The following is a 16,574-nucleotide window of genomic DNA, read 5'->3' as shown; positions in this document are numbered from 1 at the left end:
TTTACATATTTCCATAGGCAGCATTAAAATCATAATGTAAAATTAATTTAAAATATTTCCGCAGTTTTATATAGGGTTCAGTATCCTGCATATAGTTTGATTCCGCAATAATTACATGATTTGATATCCGAGTCATTATTGCAGTTATGGACTACTTGATTTGATGGCGCTATGGTTTCCTTTGAACTTCCATCCACCAGTCATGCTTTGAATCTCGCTCATCGCTGCTCTATGCTCTAGATCCAGCTTATATTCCCAGCTGCTGCCTTTCCTCAGGATCCACGACAGAACGGACTCCAACTCTATACAGGGTGGGCCAAAAGTAGCCTCACAGTTACTTCATGAACTGTTTCTCATTCAAAGTACTCTTCAATAGAAAATTAATACTGTGTCATTAATACATGCTACTTATGTTTATCCTTTTCATGTCACTCATTCTTAAATATGCCACTTATTCATGTCTGAAAAATTTTATGCGTTTAATAAATTATTTTTTATCGTGTTTTAACTGTGAGGCTACTTTTGGCCCACCCATCGGCTTCATGGCTGCTGACGTTTTCGCTAGTGGAACTCCTTTGCACCTGCTGCTCAAGCAGTTCTCCATGGATTGCCTTTGTTCTTCTTCGATGAGAACGAGTTTTTCCTGCGCAGAAATATTATTTTGCGCCTTCAGCTGAGATAGGGACCGTGCTCTCGACGACTGTGGACTGTCGCTGGTTACCCAATTTAGCTTTTTCGAAATTTCTCTTCGAATTGAATGCTGTAACATTGCACAGAGTTTCTGATAGGCTGCTACCAAACATGCGAGTTGCAATGAATTCTGTACTTTCATTATTATTTCAAATATTTGTCTGATAGCAGAGATTCCAAAATAACATAACTGTAATTAAATTTCAAAATTGTGCTTAAAAGAAAGAAAGAGAAAAAAACCATATGAAATAAGAAAAATAAAATTCTTAACAAATCTGTTAAAAATAAGAAAAATGAAATTAAATCTTTTATTAATTAGAGTTGACTTGAATGATACTTCCCACAATAAGAATAATTTTTCCATCATTCATTTCGTAATAAACGAAAATTACTATAAACTGCAGCATTGTTTAATAAAATATCCTATAATATTATTTGATGAAGCTTTGCGTCAGCGCTATGTCTTTACTTTTACCATTCTTTATTTTAATACTGAACTCATATTCAGAAATAGATTGATCGTGCACCAAAGATTATTCGTCGGATGGAAACAAATTTGCATTGTAGTTATTCATATAATTGGATCCCAGATTATGACTGGTTTCAGTACTATTTCCAGTTCAGCAGGCGAAAGACTGTTCACGAGTTGGTCGAGATAGAGGTGCATCCAGCGCACGCGTGAATTCAGTCTTCTCTAGACCTCTTTCTGGCTGCATTTTCGTAATCAACGTTAGTTAGCATGCTCTCATCACCATCTTCTTCACTATTAACATCGTCGCTATCGTTATCATTAATGACAGACATCTATGAAGGTGTACTATATAAGAAGAATCTACTGGTCACTTTTTACCAGATGCCTAAAAAATCGTTTTTGCGTTTTGTATTCGGAAGAGATACGAAGAGATCGAAGATCCGACTCTAGCTTTATCGGACGTCAAATTAAGATTAGTGGTTTCTTGACCATTCCAAGAGGATTTCCATAAACATGAATAGCTTACCAGTCTTCAGAATGCCTCCAGTAAGTTTTAGAATGCATAACAGAAAAATAGATTATTCTGAATTAGTCACCACAGATGACAATCCGTCATTGAAGGAGGGCTAATTACAATAGTCAAATCAAATTTCATGAAACTGCACTTATGCCGCTTTCAATCAATTTTCTCGGTTAACAGTGCATGTATTATATAAGTACGTGTGTGTGTGTGTGTGTGTGTGTGGGTGGGTGTCGATTAAGGTAGATGAATGGAGGAGGCGTTTGGCTTCTATCGTCCAGGAACAACTTGAACAAATTAGTTTACTTTAGAATCTGCAGTTCTTTGGATTCTTGACTGAAATTCACAGTGGGAGTTTTCTTTATTATCCCCCTTTAAAGTATGATTGTTCCACCTGGGTTTATTTACTGCTTCTTTGGGAAGTCGGCTTGAAAAATTAAGTTCGAGAGAGCTTGTGAAAAGTCTAGGTTCAGAAATCCTCACGCTCACTCCGCGCACTCCGCCTGTTCTAAGTTCTGCGCTAACTCTCCTCCTTCTCTTTCTTTCTCCCTTTTATGATGTTTGTTTCTGGTGTCAACTGTGATGTCATGGCTCGAGGTGCGTCGGCTGAGACATTATTAGCCTTATATCACCTGCAACTCTATTCACTGTCCTATACACCATATCCTAATCATTTTCTTTATTCATCATTTTCTGTTTATCATTTTTTGCTTACCGTTTTCTTCTCACCATCCCACACTCTCTGAGCATCCACGGAAGTGTTTGGGTCACCTTTTCACCTTTCCCTTATGCTCCTGAGCACTGACGTTCAGAAAGCCACACACACAGAAATATATATATATATATATATATATATATATATATATGTATATATATATATATATACATATATATATATATATATATATATATATATATATATATATATATATATATATATATTTGTGTGTGTGTGTGTATTCAGCCCACGCCTTTATTCCCTTGTGGAAAGGGTAGTGCCAGCGAAGATGAAGTATTCCGCCTTCTCAGCAAGTTTTCAGAGATGAAGTTGCAAGCTCCGATCCCTTTTCTTGACCCCAAAAGACGCTGGTGCCAATTTATTTGAAATGGTAGGCGGTAGGCCGGAGAGATCCACGGACCTAACAATTGTCAACCAAGCGTTGTACTATTCAGCTACTGCCTCCAATGTGGCTGTTTGCATAGTGGAGGTGGGGAATAGGGCATAATATTGTATCTTATTTAAACTATATAATAATAATAATAATAATAATAATAATAATAATAATAATAATAACAGTAGTATACCTTATAGATACATGCCATAACAGATAGCGTAAAAGCAGTTCTTTTTGCTAATATAGTGGAGGAGAAATAATGCCAATTTAGATGTCCGCTTAGGATTTTACAGAGGCCTGAGTTTGCCATGTCTACTGACCGCGTACACACGCGTACAAGGAATGTTTGCCCTCGTTTACAGATTATCACCAATACTTGTAGAGTTTGTAGCGGAAAAGTTCATATTTCATGTTGCATTTGATTTTAGATCTGGTTGGCTATATGGCATCGCCGGCCCCAACTTAAGCTTGATTGAGTTGGCCGCGAGTGTGGTGAGGCGTCCAAGGGTACAAAAAGCCACTGTGGAGCGTTGAACCCTTCCGCCTGTTGATACCTTTGGTCCTTGTTTGAACGTGGAGTCCTTTCCTTCTCGTCGTCAGATGGGTAACGTGATACTCCAGACGCGGTTGAAAATCCTACTACGGAGGTCTTCTTCATATCTTGCAGTTCGATGGACTGAATCGTATTCCCACTGTCAATGCCATCAAGCGAAGTGCTTTGCTATTGAGACTAATTGTAATGGCTCAGCTATGTGAGGGTCTTGGATCCGGTTGGTGGTCACTTCAGCTTTGGTCACTTTTCTGGATTTCGAAAACATGAAGTAGTGTTTATCTTCATAGCAAACTAACACCTCCTTTCAGTTTAGTTAGTCATTTTAAGGGATATCTAAGCGTGACATCATAAACCGAGAATCTGAGGCTAATATCTCTTGACGGCAATATGTGGCAATACAAACGGCGATGTTGCCGTATGAGAGTCTTTAGAGCCCACTTCGGCAACTAAATGTAAACAGCGTAATTACGGAGTGTGAGAAGGCTATTAGATAATAACCTGATATCACACTCGATTACCAGCCGACTGGCTAGCTGTGATGTGCGTGTGCGTATGTCTGTAAGTGTGTGCGTGTGTGTTTGTGTGTGTGTGTGTGTGAGGGAGAGCTCGCTCGCGGGTTCCGTCTGGAAGGCAAAAGGAATCATCTTGTGTTTGTTTCTTACGTATTTGATTTTCACATGGAAATCATTAAATGTTATTTCTATTGCTCTCAATTTACCGTGTAAAAATATTTTGTGCAATAAAGAATCTTTTCGCTTGATCTGATTTACCGCACCATCATACTTATAAATAACCTTGAACGTCATTCATTACCTAAGATTTTTCTTTTAAAAATTGTTTTCAGACAAAATCGGAAGTAAACTTAGTTTATTTCCAAGTTTTAAACCACAAAAATTAAAAAGATTTTCAAGTTTTGAAGTTATTCGTCATAATGGCATCCTCTCTGAGAGTTCAGCCTGCGTTTTCCTGATTGCCTGATTCAAGGTCTCTCGAAACGCAAATTTTGTGTTTGAGGTCTGCTCATTTTCCCACCGATTCTTGCTCCCCAAAAACAATTGATTGATTTGTTAGTTCTTACTGGCGTCGCAACGACGAGGTTATTGACGCCGCCCCAAACACAAGATCATGATGTTTATGATGGTGAAGATGATGTTACATTTGCTTTCTGCGCGCAATCAGTCTTCAAGTTTACTTAATTGTATCCTGGAAGGTAAAATACTTGGGATACAGCTATAGACAGCTCTTCTTCCAACTCCCATTTTATTTCCATTGAGGATTACGCTTGGTTATGCTCTGGAGTTTTCAGAATTTGAAACGGTTTTGGATTGTTGCCAATTTTGCAGGAATATGGCGAACGGAATTAACATGGTTAAATAGCGAAATTTGGATCAAGTTTGTGTCAGTCTCCTGTTTAACTGGACTCTACTATGAGATTCAGGCCTCTGTAACACGGTTTTTTCGCAATAACCTTTTTATCTATGCATTTCATAAATATAAACGCTTATTCAGAATACATATTATATCAACACATAAATTTGAGTGCATTCTGCACTACGTAGTTGAATAAATTTGTACTTACAAGGGTAAAAGTGACCTTTTTGAGACGAGCCACTTACTCAGAGAAAGTTTCGAACGCACTCGTTACGTAACTTATGACATCATTTCTTCCCTCTTTCTCGATGGATGATTGGCTATACGTAACGAAGGCTAAACCTCTGGCAACAATGACATACAAATTTAAATACAAGCAAAGCAGTACACCTTTATGAACTCTGGAACCTCTACACTGATATTGTCATAATGAACAAACCAACAAAATATGTTAATAAATACAAAAACACTTCGATTATTAGTCTAACTCCCCCAAATAAGTTTCCGAAGAAATTACAGTCTACTTTATAGGTCACAAATCAGATTGACATATGTTAGGGAATAGTTTGGTAATTACCAAAACATAGTAGACAAGCTTGATTTGATAACTTGCTATATCCAATGTCAGCAATTTTTATTTATTGGCTATCTATCTGTTTACTGAAAAAAATAAGCCTGTACCGTATATTGGCTTTAAACCTTCACCAATAATTATCGTCAGAATGGTGACTTCATGAGGCTCCACCCTCTTTCGCCTCGTTATAATTCAGTATAACACTGAGGCTACCATGGGCATTGGTTGGATTAGATTTATTTTTAACTTCTGGCTATAAAAACTAATTTCTCGAGTAGTTGTAAGAAGTGCTAAATGATCCTCAAGGATCCCAGCAGTTAGTCTAAAACGCTTAATTTCATGTATATTACTGCTATACTGTTGCGGCACTACTGCTAACGTAGTATTACTAACGCTAGCCACTGATCTATGTATCGTTCCGCCATTCATAAAGTCTTTTGGGTTTCAGAGCCGATGGAATTTCTGTCTGGTGGATGGGCGGGCAAACATTTATCAAAAGGTGTTTGTTTACCTTGCTTACGTAATGAATGTTTTTCGACTCTTGGCTCGTAATCACTGGCCATGGCGTCGGCTAGGTCATTTTTACTCTATAAAAATTAAAACTATCGGGTTTAGGTTATTGATAATGCTGACAAAATTTGTGTGTGGATGTAAAATATACATATGTCAACTTTCAGCTACATCCGATGCTCTGACAAGGAGCAAAGTCAAAAAAACCGTGTTACAGAGACCCTGAATCTCATAGTAGTATTACCTTTTATCAAATAATAATATAATCAATGTTTTGCTTCTCTGATGAATCTGATATTTTATTTGAGAATCAAATTTCTCCTGTCCTTAATCTTTTTTTTTTTGACCCGGTTAACTAAAGGTTATTGATTTGCTTTTCATCGAATATGTTTTTTAAGTGTATGGATTATTTTTTCTAACGTCAATTTAAGAATATGGGTGATCCAGAAAGTAAAACAACAATTTCTAGATCACGAAGATTTCAGTAAAACTTATTGTCCTTCCTCACTTGATCCCAAATAATATTTAGAAGAGTCAGTTGGTCATCTGCTCATATGATATCTCTCCAAAGCAGTCAGCAAAGGTAATCATAGAACGAGGGTTTACCTTTAGTCCAGAGGTTGTGTCTTTGAGGTATTTGTGGAAATATGGCAAACATGACACGAGGCATTTCTCACTTTTTATAAAACCATTTAGAAGCAGTGTCGATTTCGAAACAAAGTTATATTTTTTAGTTTCGAAGTTGATTCTTCGGACCAATTTAAAAAGTAAGCGATTTTACACCGAACAGACAATATTCGAATTGGAAGTTCTCTCTTTTAAACCATGTAATAAATGAAGCCCTTTTGTAGAGGATTTGTTTTTCTGGTTAGAATTTCTCTTTGAACCTCTAGTTTCGAGGAGAGGATTAGCTTATCCTTTCGGAAGTTGCAGTTTTCCAGCAAAGAAACTTTGCTATGGGATTAGTCTCCAGGTCAAAGGTTCTCTCTTTCCCAGTCCAGCAGACAGATAATCTTTTAAAGAAATATAAGCTTTCAGTTTACAAAATACTCCTTTGAATATGGATTTGTTTTTCACTCAAGAACTGCTTTCTCCAAACCCATTTAAAAGAATCCGAATTTTGAAACGAGTATGAATTTTAGACAGAGGATTTGTGTCCTTTAGTTTAGAGGCTCCACATCTAAATCTGTTTAGCAGGAAGTGAAGTTTAGACTAGATACTTGTCTGACACTATAATTTGGTGTCCTGCACAGTTCAGCAAAGATGATATTAGAATGATGCTGTTTTTCAGTTAAGAAGATCTTCCGGCAAACAAACTGAGTATAGGACTCCTCCACTCGTACAAATACAATAGAAAATCTTTGTCATTTAGCTTTGTCACTTTCCCTAGTCATTTTTTGTTTGTTGAGAGAATGTTAGGAGGAGGATCACTTTATCAATTTGGCAGCTTTCTTTACTTAGTTATGAGATTATTTTGGCTCAAAGCTTTGTCTTTCGTTTAGAAGTTACTTCATCTAACCAGTATGGGAAAGTAGATCATTTTGAAATGGAAATTCTCCTTCTATGTAGAGGTTTTCACTTTTAATCGATGTAGCAGAGAGGATTAATTTCCAATAAAGCTTCGTCTTTTAGCGTAAGCATTATTTAGCAATGGCGGGATGTTCTGACGAACTTTCATCTTTTCTTGAACCATGTGTAGACCGCTCACATACGTCTCGGTTCTTTCCGCTGTAAGGCAGACCTAATGCCTTTTTGTTACTAGGTCGTTATTTCGTTAACGTTTCAATGAGTTCAAGAAGAGCTCTTCATTGGTGTCAGCAGTCCTCTAACCATAGAGTTAGGGAACTTATTTAATCATTTGAAAGCTTTTGAACTTCTGTATTTTCCCTAATTCTCGAAATCTTCCGCCCTTCATTGGACGAGTGTGTCACATACGCCTGGTTGATTTTTAGTTCCCTTCCTCTTCATCACATTTACGGTTATAATTGTGCTTTGGATAAGATGATCAAGGTATTAGGCTGTCGGTCTCATGACCTTCTTTAGCTTGATCCTTCTAGCTAATCACTGAAGACGCAGTGGCCCTTCGTCTTTGTTCCGGCGGTCCTCCTGTCAACGGTAGTCTCAGTTGAAATATAACGGTGCTACTTTATCATCATCATCATCCTCGTAATGAGAGATGAATGAATGAATAATGATATACTCTGTATGACGTAAGATTTAAATCACATAAAAGAGAAGGAGGAAGAGATAAGTAGATAGATGAAAAAACCGAGAGAGGGGCAGAGTGAAATAAAAAGATTCATTATTATGAGCAGTCTCCAGTCCAGTGCTTTCTTGTGGCTGAACTGCAGTTTTTAAATGACCGTTAATTTAAATGAAATATTCACAGATGGTTACGTTATTAAGGGAGAGAAGTGGCAGAAGACTGAATGTAGTGGCATATGTTGCACGTGCAATGGTCACTTCCGATGAGCAACAACGGCGATAACTTTTAAAGCCTGGGACGGGGCGGACGTAAAGCTTTTAAATCCTGTTGCCCTGTCCTGTGGGATGGCATTCACAGGAAGACATGTTCACACGTCTGGCCGGAATGATTAAGTTCATAGTACATGGACTTGTTAACGATATCGGATCCTTTCTTCATGCACCAACACCGATAATAATAATTTTGGTAAAGTGCTGCACCCAAACCTTCGTTTTCTAAGCTCAAAGGTGTTTCTTTTCTTCCGCCTCGAGAGTTAGCCGTAGTGAACGCTCAAACAGCTGTGTGGGGCAATTCAAAAACCCCAGATTAATGTCCTTTAGTGAATTTGATCGAAACTGAGGATGTTTATGTCCGCTTTCATACCTCACGGTGCACAGATGGACCACGAAATAACCCTCTCTGTATTGCAGATTACCCAGTGTCACATTGAAAAAAACATGAAATAAAGTTGTTTAGAAAATGTCGAGTTCGAGGGGTAGCGGACGACAATAATGAAGAATCTTGGGTCGTTATCTGACACCATATTTCCTATTTGTTTGTTAAATCAGTAAAAGCCACATCAAACTATTTAGCATGCTTGAACATCCTCATTGAATCATTATGAGCATTTTTCATACTGTAGCGACATTTGGATACTTAGCGAATAGTGATAGATATCAGATAGCTAAGTGTGTTTAGTTGTACACGTTTAACATTTTAATTTTTTTATTTCATATTGTCAGTTACACGAGGATAAGGCATCATTAACATCGCTTTTTTCATTTGTATATTCAATTTGTTGGCAAGTTTACTTATTCTTATAACAACATATGAAAAATTGTCTGTTGGGGACGACCTGCCGATTTTTTTTCTGTCATTTTATTTTACACATGTGAGATGTGAGTTCCGGAATATTAATTCTGCAAAGGCATGGAAGCGACGGGCTAGTCGATATTTTTCGCCTCAGCTTCTGCCTCCAGTCAGCGTTGACCGATGTTCTCCTGTTACTCCTATTTTTCTGATATCTTTAGAATCTTCAAGGGTAATATGTTCATGACGTTCCTTTCGGACTGATGGAAACAACTTCGCATCTTGGGGGTTTGACTTGATGCATCGATGCTGCGGTTCACCGGTCCCTTCATTCACAACTGTAATTATTTGCTCATTGACATCTACCGTCCTCTACTTCGACTTGAAATTGTCTTACACCATTTTGAGGACAGCTCACTATGGCCGGCAATATACGACCTGCCAACGAAGTTCAGAGAAGTGAACATTTCTCTACACTGACACTGAAGATCTTTAATATGATTGGTCCTGGTGATGCAATGAACTCCGTGTCAAGAAAACTCACTCGATCTCCGCTTACAGATAACTATTGGAGATGGTAACTGGAAGCCTATTGCTCCCCCTCCAGATAGTTCCATCGTGAACTCCTGTGGAACTGATTTATTGACAAATATGATTTTACAAGAATTTGGTCACTCCATCATCAAGTGCTGGAGAAAGAGATGGTCGGACACCACCGTCCTCAATAGACCCCAACGTCTATCCGTGTCGTCTAACTAAATCTAAACTAATATGAACCCGTGGGGAAAGCTGACAAGACCATTTTTCAACATATAATAGACTCATAGCTGGCAAAGGCAGAAAAAAAAAATTGGCTGGCTTAGAAAGCAAAATATAACCCTCCTGAACAATTGGCTGATAAAGGTTGACAAAAAGTCACGGTGTTCTTCCATATCCTTTGTTCTTCACCCGTCATCATATGTATATTCGCTTCAACCAAATTCTTTCATTCATCAAGGTTCGCTCCCATGTCTGTGGCTGTTTTTTAATGCATCGTTTTTTGATTCATTATTGTCAAATCACTTTGCTCTCTGGTGCGCTACTGGTAGCTTTATTTCCAAATATATTTTACATAAAACGGTTCCTGACAACAAGGATTAAATTATTCGACATCATGTGGTGACAAAGAATATAAGATGGAATTCTAGTTCTTTCTTAATGTTTGTTCTGTGGTGGCTGTTACTGCTGCCTGAAACACTTTTTTTTTTTTCCTGGTGGGAAATGAAGCACACTTTGTCCTTTCCTAGCTGGTCAATAGTTTCCTACTGTGCCTCGGGTGTGAAGATACATTTGTTGTAAACAGAAATGTGCCATTGCCTCTAATTCTGCTTCTTGAAGTCAATCAGTTACTGATTACAAAAACATTCCGGCTTTTTTTGAGATTGGAGTCGTGTGGGAGGTTTAAATTGCGGAAGTTTTTCAATCGTTTTGCGTCGAATAAGAGCGTTTTTAAAGTGGTCAGCGAATCACGTCAGCAGGATGACCTGATTTGTTTGGGAGTTTATGTAAAAACTTGACTAAAAACAGGTTTAGGTCTTTGAGTCAGATATCTAAAATAATGTTCAGGATGGACATAATTCAGCCAAACGTGTTTTGCGGGAACTCAGCAACCGAAGTATTTAGACATTTTCTGAACTCATAAATGAAATATAAATGGCATAAGCAAGCGGAAGGGTGTAAATGGCAATTATGTTGGAAAACTTGAGTTTATACGTTCTACATAACCATCAAGTTCTTAAGCATACGTGGAGTTCTTTGATATATATATATATATACATATATATATATCTATATATATATATATATATATATAATATATATATATATATATATATATATATATATATATATATATATAGTATATCTATATATGTATATATAGTATATATATATATATATATATATATATATATATATATATATAATATATATGTGTGTGTGTGTGTGTGTGTGTGTGTGTGTGTATGTATAAAGCGCGTGCATTAACATGCAGATGCATTTAAAGGAAATAACGAAAGACGTGATAAATTCCCTGCGTTCATACAGTTTATTATTAGGTGTTAGTTATTGTTACAAAGATAATGCCTCTCATCCTAATGGCCACTGGCAATTCGTGGGAGTCCTTCATCATTCTGAAGAATGCGGCGGTAGGGGGGAGGGGCAGACCATTCAAAGGAACACGAGGAGAAAGAGGGGGAAGAGGCTGGGAGAAGGAAAAAGAGGACACAAGGAGATAATTAAATACTATTATACCACTCTCAGTTTCGGCGCTAATTCAGAAGAAAAAGACGCCACGAAAATAAACCTGATAAAACACAAAGAAGTAATATGTATATATCATGAGCAATTTCATTGAAGTAAATTGAAGTTCGTTGCAAAAATCCTGATCAAAGTTCTAGAAAGTTATGAGACTACAAACAGATAAGAGAACAACCAGAGGACAAATGCATAAAACTCCAAAAGACGTAAGATTCTTATTAGAATATCTACTTTGCGTAAACATTTTATTTTTACATAAGAATCCAATTATTTACAGAGTCCGACGACCAACGAGAGACAATCAGTTTTTTTCGATTTCCTTTTTTGCGCCTTGAAACTTCGAATGTAGGGAAGTCCGGATTCGCTTCTCCAATCGTTCACAAATAATTTCATCTTTCGAGTCGTGCGGGAAACAGGATGCCCAAGGCTTTATTCGCAACAAGATGTGAAAATAATTAATCTACTTGTTTTTTAACGCTTGTTTTACAGATTCGTTTTTTACATGAGAGATGGCCGCTACTTTTGATCTAGACCCAAGTAAAAAAAATACATATATGTATATATATATATATATATATATATATATATATATATATATATATATATATATAGGGTATACACATATATATACATATTTAATATATACACATTTTTATATACACAGACACATACCCACACGCGACATGTACACACTCGCTGATACATGAATGCATATAAGTGTATCAGAGAGAGAGAGAGAGAGAGAGAGAGTCCATACCTTACTCCCATGAGAATTACATCTTTATTAATATGCAAATGTAGAACACTGATGAAGGGCACATTGCGTGGGTTACACTGTCCGTAGCTTAATAAATCATTTGTGACTTAGACCTTGTGAACGGAGTATAAGCTCATTGAAAACGGCCCCACTCTGCATTCATTCATTTATTTTAATTAGCTATTGCCAGATACAAAGATGTTAATTTTTTTTTTATATATTTCGGGAAATAGTTCCGTAATGTCATATCTTATCAACGTGCCTACTAATATGCAGTGCTTTGAGTGTTATTGGTCAGGAAAGTAGTGTTTTCAGTGGTTAACTGAATAAGCATAATGATATTCTTGCGTAAATCAGATTTTATGAGGATATTCTTGAAAATGCTCTTGTTTCTAATCTTTACTTTGAACCACGTGACTTCCTTCCTATGACCACTGCAATCTCTAACATGACCTCGGATATGAATACAAAATTAAGGAGACTATGTAGCTTGGAAAAAAGTATTTCCGCTATTATTTATGCTTAATAATATTTTTATATTATTAAGGATATTGGTCATACAAAGAAACGTAGTCCATTTAGGAACAGCAAATACCTGTTGTTGGTGATTTGCGCCAGATTTTGCCTCTCGCGTTTAAATTTCAATAAGACTCTGGAGATGATTTTTGCTCAACTCAGGAAGTGCATCCGGCCTCTCAGCGTGAGATGCTTCAGCTTAGAACGTTTCTTTACGACGTGAACACAAAAGGCTTTGGCTCAAGGGGTGGTTGTAGTCATAATTAAGGGTAACCCGAGACTGCTGACTGATTCAGCGGGCTTTCATACAGCTGCGAGAATTGGGATGTTTTGGACTGATTCTGGTGTCAAGGCTACGAAGAGTGCCATGAGGCGATCTCCTGTTACAGACATGATTTAGTAACCGCCGATCGTTTTAATTGGTGTCCCTTTTGCACAGAGGTGGCGTTTACTCGATTGTGTCCAATGACACACAGCGGCCGAGGTCAGGCAAGTGGAGTCAACCTCCGACGTCCTGTTGCCTGATGAAGAGAGGCGTAACCGTCTCGCTATTCCGTCATAGGCGAGAGTCAAGTATCCTTGAATTCTGCCCTGCTTTTGTACGAATTCGGCGTAGAAATTAAAATGCGTGGCTGAATCCTGATGGGAAATTATAACTGTGAATAGGAAGTCGGTATTCTTCACCTATGAAAGTAACCAAAGAATCAGTCTACAAAAGCTTAGTCGTTGTAGTTATATTTCCTTGTATGTCGTGCTTCTTTGTTCCCAAGATTTCAAATATCCCGGTGAACTGAACGTATGTGATTTCGTGACAAAAGCAGAATATTCAAAAGCTTTCCCTCAGAGTTCTGACTTCTATGCAGCCTTATTTATGGGTATACGAATTTGACCAATACGTTGAACGTAGCTTCAGCTATTCAGGTACTGGGTAGCTCTAAATGTGTCTACTTGGCTGTGGCATTCTTGCACGGAGGCAGCGGCGTCCCGCAGTGAGGCAAAGGGTGCAGTGGAGGGCTGCAGACACCAGAACCCCCGCCGTGTGACACTGCCCAGCCAGACCCCTCGCCTTACCCGAGATGCTCTCTCTCTCTCTCTCTCTCTTCTCTCTCTCTCTCTTTGGCTTTCCACAACAATCCTTTGAAACTGTTGCTGCTGCTGATGCTGCTGCTGCTGCTCATGCTACTGCTACTTTTGTTCTTTTCACTGCCATGATCTTCGTGTTGCTATAGTTGCTGGCGAGCGGTTCCTGCCTTTTACAGTTTTTTTGTCAGCTCAAAGCGCTTGTTATACATTTGCTTATAATGTTCGTTTGCTACGAACACCTGTCAATATCTGAAAACGAAAACGTTTTACAAACTGATTGCAGAAATAACGTAGCTAAATATATTGGAATCAACAGAGATTGTATAAACAGATTTTAATGTATTCCTTACAAAAGTATCATTAAATACTAATTATGGAAGAGGCTATTAATGTTTTCGTATTCAGTTGACAAAGTATGCGAATACCGAAATTCGCATACTTACACACGCACACACACACAGCAGAAAACTGTATTTATTCTGATAAGAATGATTCCCTACTTTACCCCTGAATTTAAGTGCAACTTGCTCAGTCTCTAGCGAATAATAAATTTAATTGAGTTTTCATTTTGCTTCTGTAAATAGTATTTCAATCAGAATCAGTCTCTTTTTTGAGCATAGATATTATTCTAACTAATACACACACACACACACACACACACACTCACACACACACACACGCACATATATATATATATATATATATATATATATATATATATATATATATATATATATATATATATAGTATATCTATATAGATATATATATATATATATATATATATATATATATATATATATATATATATATATATATTTACATACACACACACACACACACACACACATATATATATATATTATAATATGATATATATAATATATATATGTGTGTCCTGTGTGTGTGTATCATCAATATCAGATACTAAATCTCCTGACTCTTAGCATTGCAGGAAATTAAAACTTCAAAAAAGAAAATGTCTGCTCAAAGAAGAGATTGATTCTAATAGATAACGAATGTCACGTTCCGAAAGACATCGCATAAATGGGAATTGCGTAAATGCACCGTAATTTTCCCATAACAATCAGTATCACAAGTTTCCACCATCCATCATGTTATATTGGCTCACCGTTACTACAATTGCTCATATATATATATATATATATATATATATATATATATATATATATATATATATATATATATTATATATTTATATATATATATATATATATATATATATATATATATAATGAATAACTTGATCACGAAGTATATAAAACGTGATGCTATGTATAAATAAAATAAAGGTTTTTTTTTTTGCCACGAAGGAAAAAAATGAAAAAAACGAGTTGCCGAGTACTTTCGGTCCTATTCGACCCTTTACTGAGGCATACTGATTTTACAAAGAACACCATAGTCAAAAGAAGGCTTAATATACAAACTGACATTACCAAATTAGCCATAAGGGCGATTTTCACTCTACAGAGAGGAGGAGTCATAGGCTAGCCACACCTTGAAGGGATACCCGCGATAAACAAGTGATTCTCCAGAAAAACAGTACATTTTGAAAACAACACGGGAGCATATACAATTTAATATCATGAATTTTTACACAAATTTTCCCAACAAAAATTATTATTAATGAAAAGCGAAAGAAAATATAAATATATATATATATATATATTGAGCAAGAGAAAGAGGGAGAGAAAATATCGAACCAGAGAGAGAGAGAGAGATGAGAGAGAGAGAGAGAAGACGAGAGAGAGAGAGAGAGAGAGAGAGAATTAATAACTATATACATGTGGACTAATTTATTAGTTGTTCATTTATTTTGGAGGTCCTTCATAAACATCTTACAAATATATGGGTCCAAATGGTACAAATCCCAGACTAAGATTTAGGTTGTTTTTATTAGTGATTTGTATAATTGCCGATTCCAGTAAATTTCTTGAAACATAATCATTAGATCTAGCAATTGCCGAGGTATCACCCCTATTAATACAGTGAGATTTTCACTCAGATGGATAAGCAGTGCATTTGAAGTCTGGGTTGTTCTAACTGAATACATATGCTGCTTAAACCGAACAAATAAATTTTTACTAGACTGACCAACATTTTCTTTCGTCTTTTCATTAATAATAATTTTTGTTGGGAAAATTTGTGTAAAAATTCATGATATTAAATTGTATATGCTCCCGTGTTGTTTTCAAAATGTACTGTTTTCTGGGAGAATCACTTGTTTACCGCGGGTATCCTTCAAGGTGTGGCTAGCCTATGACTCCTCCTCCTCTCTGTAGAGTAGTGAAAATCGCCCTTATGGCTAATTTGGTAGTGTCAGTTTGTATTAGTTAAGCCTTCTTTGACCTATGGTGTTCTTTGTAAAATCAGTATGACTCAGTAAAGGGTCCGAATAGGAACTGAAAGTACTCGGACCAACTCGTTTTTTCATTTTTTTCTTTTCGTGGCAAAAAAAAAAAAAAAAAAAAAAAAAAAAAAAAATCTTTATTTTTATATATATATATATATATATATATATGATATATATATATATATATATATATATATGTGTGTGTGTGTGTGTGTGTGTGTGTGTTGTGTGTGTGTGTGTGTGTGTGTATGTGCGTGTGTGTGTGTGTGTACTATTAAGATTCTAGTTCTCTGTGTCTACGTACAATAATGTAATTACTTACTGAACTTCATAAAAAGGCCAACTAGATTTTTAAGATAACTCTACGGCTGAAGGCCGACATCAGAGTAGAGGAAAATTGATGTTCAAAATGAAGTGCATTTGCATAGCAAATTACGTGAAGAACTTAAATAACGCCTGAAGAGTAAC

This window comes from Macrobrachium nipponense, chromosome 46 (genome assembly GCF_015104395.2).
Source record: "Macrobrachium nipponense isolate FS-2020 chromosome 46, ASM1510439v2, whole genome shotgun sequence".
In the NCBI taxonomy this organism is placed as follows: domain Eukaryota; kingdom Metazoa; phylum Arthropoda; class Malacostraca; order Decapoda; family Palaemonidae; genus Macrobrachium; species Macrobrachium nipponense.
This window is presented reverse-complemented; position numbering follows the sequence as displayed.